The sequence below is a fragment of the Helianthus annuus genome, chromosome 9 (assembly GCF_002127325.2).
Source record: "Helianthus annuus cultivar XRQ/B chromosome 9, HanXRQr2.0-SUNRISE, whole genome shotgun sequence".
NCBI classification, from domain to species: domain Eukaryota; kingdom Viridiplantae; phylum Streptophyta; class Magnoliopsida; order Asterales; family Asteraceae; genus Helianthus; species Helianthus annuus.
The window spans coordinates 101976364-101980423 of NC_035441.2; the positions used below are offsets into that span (position 1 = coordinate 101976364).

The 4060-nt window shown below is 38.2% G+C and overlaps 1 long non-coding RNA gene across 1 annotated transcript; it reads right to left on the reverse strand.

The window, feature by feature from the left end:
- Nucleotides 1-260: 260 nt before the first annotated feature.
- On the reverse strand, nucleotides 261-1861 carry LOC118481679. The gene is made up of 2 exons (XR_004865966.1): nucleotides 836-1861; nucleotides 261-764 (listed from the first exon to the last, which is right to left on the reverse strand). It is a non-coding gene; the product is annotated as an uncharacterized LOC118481679 (long non-coding RNA).
- Nucleotides 1862-4060: the final 2199 nt, after the last annotated feature.

The following is a 4060-nucleotide window of genomic DNA, read 5'->3' on the forward strand; positions in this document are numbered from 1 at the left end:
TGATAGAAGTGGTTAGGGTAGACACCTTGGATAATCTTGCTGACCTGTTTACGAAAACATTCGATCGGGCTAGATTTGAAAATCTGGTCCGAATGATTGGCATGATCAACCCAGAGTAAAATGCTTTCAAAACTCGCATAGAAACTTTATTTTATCTTTTCTGTACAGTTCTTACCGCTTTCAAAAATTGAAAAACTCCAAAAATATTTTACTTAGTTGTAGGATAAATTTCAGAAAAATACAAAAACATATGAAAAATCTAAAATGAAGTTGTGTTGAGATATAAGGAAAATGATAGTACATTGGTTAGTCGTATCTGGTGCAGGACTATGGCTATATATATATGAGATTAACTTTTAAATGTGACAGCTTCATTATACGTTGCATCGGTAGGTTTTACGCGTAAATAAGAACCTGTCTTTGGTATATAAACATAATGAACTGCGTAACTCGTGTGGCGCATCTCTCGGATATATGGTCTTGGTACCGTAATTTCGTTTGATAGATTGCCGAGGTTCTGAGATACGTGGTCTTTATGCTGTTTATCATCTGGGTATCATGGTTGCTTCTTTTACCGAAAACAACGGGGACGCAAGTCTAGATCTTCCATGATACCATAAATACGTGTAAATTTCTTCAATACATGATGCACCCGACCCGAATAAGTGATAAACAATCACATGTCCCTCAAAATCTTGCGGGAGTCAAGTCTATCCTCAATAAGTGATTCTATCACAAATGACTTGCTCTTGTGCCCTTTGCATCTGAAATTCAAATAAGTGAGTATCTCACATTAGCTTATACGTCAAAAACAGATGATAAATGGTATACTCACCAGTAAGATGATCTCTCGCGCATACCTTGATACGGGAGTATATTCTGAGGTGGGTAAACACAGTTAATGTCAGCTTAATACACTTAATTCCATATCTCGAAAACAGTGTTCGAAAGCGTGCTAAAACTTAAGTGGACCACAATACCGTTGAACGTCTTGAACTGTCAACATTATTCTAAAACATTAAAGCTAAATGCCATGGTTTTTGTGTTGAATACCGACAGAAAAACCGATATGATTCCTTTGCTCCGATTTCGCAAAAAGACAATTAGTGTAAGTATGTTCGTAGGTTTAATTTCCATTTCAGTCAAAAATTAAAAAAAAAAAAAAAAACCTCAAAAAGATTTTGCTTTCTTGTTTCTGTGTGCGAGTTATCATTCTGAAAAATACTCTAGGGTTGTGAAAATTGTTTAAATAAGTTATTAAATGTTGGTTGTTTAATATTTCAATTGTTTATTCTGGGGTATTGGAAGTTATTTTTGGGATCCAGGTTTGGGCCGATATCTTCGGGGTCAAGTTTCTTAATCCTGGGTTAAGTGTTTCAGGTCTGGATCGTTCATCTCAAGATGAAAGATTGGAGAAGCTGTGTGCATCTGGATCGTTCATCTCAAGATGGAATATTTGGAGAAGCTGTGTGCATCTGGCTCGTGCATCTCAAGACTGGGGAATCAGTGATTTCTAAAACGAAAGTGACGGAGGAGATTGCTAAGGTGCTGGATCTGATTTGGCTTGCAAACTTAAGGGGAGCACATCCGAAGAAGCTTCGGCGCCTGCCTCTAAAATACAATGAAGAAGATCGTGTTCTAGCTGACCAGTCCATCAAGGTGGTTCAGTACTGTGTGAAGAACAAGGTCTGGGCAGAAAGCAGCTCTCGAAGAACGGATGAAGATCTCAAGTTCAATGAAGACCATGCACTGATCAAGGGGGAGTTTGTTAATGCACTTTGGGTGATAAGTGCATGACTCCCATGTTACCAATGGAAGAATTGAAGATCTCAAGTTCAATGAAGACCATGCACTGATCAAGGGGGAGTTTGTTAATGCACTTTTGGGTGATAAGTGCAAGGCTTCCAATATTTAGGGTCTTTATTGAACAATGTCCAAAGTTTGGAAAGAGTTTATGTTGGAAAGAGTTTATTTTGGAAAGAGTTTATGGCTAGAAAGAGTTTATTTTGGAAAGAGTTTATGGCTAGAAAGAGTTTATGGCTAGAAAGAGTTTATTTTGGAAAGAGTTTATTTTTAGACAGAGTTTATATAGACTAGCTTTGTCTGAGTTTGTATAGTCTAGTTTTGTCTGAGTTTTGTAGCAAAAACTCTGTGCTTGCTTTGTGCTTTTTGTTTAGTCCGAGCTTTCTATTTAGTGTGGAAAGTCCGGGTTTCACCTTGTATATATACTTTAATATGGAATAGACAAGGTAACGATTTCTGTGTGAATTTCTGTGCCCTAATCATTGTGCTCTTTGTCTGGCGGAGCTTTGTGTGAGTGACGTCATTCATCTTCATCAAGAATACTCAGTGTATTCTTGATTTCTCTCTCAAATCTTTGCATTCTTGTGTTTCATCTACAGTGGTTGATCATCAGGTGGATTCCGCACACCTGTTGGTTGCTTTGGCTGAGTGAGATCTTGGATTAGGAGGCCTTACAACTTGTCATACACGTCTTCCGGATGAAGAAATTCTTTCTTATACAAGCATAGTTTGTAGTAGTCCATCCTAACATCATCGGTTAGCTGATGGTCAATGCTCACTACGTTGACCAGAATACGTAAGTCTTCAAAAGCTTTGGCTTCTTCGAATGAAAGATGGGGTTCGGTTGGTCTGGAACATTCTAGAACTTCTAAACCATCCTCTCAATACGGTTTCCAAGATGTCCGATAAACCTTATCAGACATCTTGGAAACGGTAATGAAGAGGTTGGTTCAGAGGTTCTTAAATATTCTAGACCAACCCAACCCCAAATTTCTTTCGAAAAGTCAACTCTTTTGAAGACTTCCCTGGTGTTCTGGTCAATGGAGGTCAGGATCGACCATCAGCTAACCGATGATGTTAGAATGGGCTACTACAAATTATGCTTTTATAAGAAAGAATTTCTTCTTCCGGAAGATGTGTATGACAGGTTAGTGGTTGGTATGAATCATTCTAACCGTAGAGATTGCTGGTGAGATTAAGAAGTGCAAGCTCAGCATAGCTAAAGAGTTTGATAAATGGGATAAGTACCTGAAAGCTTTGGAGGGTTTTGGCATGAAAGATGGGTTATTACACGATATGTTAATCACACTTGAAACGCTTGTGCTTGATTCAGAAGGTGCATTAACATAAAGCAGTAAATGGAGGCAACACATGAACATAAACGCATAAATATGAGTTAATGAAAGGAAATGGCATGCGTAAGGAGTTGGAAGGAAGTGCTAAAAACTGTCAGGAGATTTCAGGTATTTTAAAGCAGAAATTTGAGATGCAAGAACTTAGGTTCAAGAAGGTGGTGAATGCACCATGGTAAGCTCTATCAATTCTCCCAAAGGAGTTTTTCCAAAATATAGTAAGCTGTAAAACAAAATGTGGTTCATTATTCATAGGTTTTATAGTTCACCATAAAAAGAAAACCAACTTAATGACTCTATGATAGAGCCTACCATGGTGCATTCACCACCTTCTTCAACCTAAGTTCATGCCTCTCTACTTTTTGCTTTACAATACTCGAAATCTCCTAACGGTTGTTAGCACTTCCCTTCAACTCCTTTCGCATGGCAGCTACATTCTTTATCTCATCTTTGATGAGTTTATGTTCATGCGTTGCATCAATGTACTCCTTTATGTCCAATGCACCTTCTGAATCAAGCACAAGCGTTTCAAGTGTGATTAACTTATCGCGTAAAAACCCAACTTTCATGGCAAATTTCATAAACGCTTTCAGGTACTTATCCCATTTAGAACTCTTCCTTAGTTGTGGTGAGCTTGCGCTTCTTAATCTTACCAGCAAACTCTACGGTTAGTAGATAAATCATACTCACCACTAACTTGTCATACACGTCTTCCGGATGAAGAAATTCTTTCTTATACAAGCATAGTTTGTAGTAGTCCATCCTAACATCATCGGTTAGCTGATGGTCAATGCTCACTACGTTGACCAGAATACGTAAGTCTTCAAAAGCTTTGGCTTCTTCGAATGAAAGATGGGGTTCGGTTGGTCTGGAACATTCTAGAACTTCTAAACCATCCTCTCAAT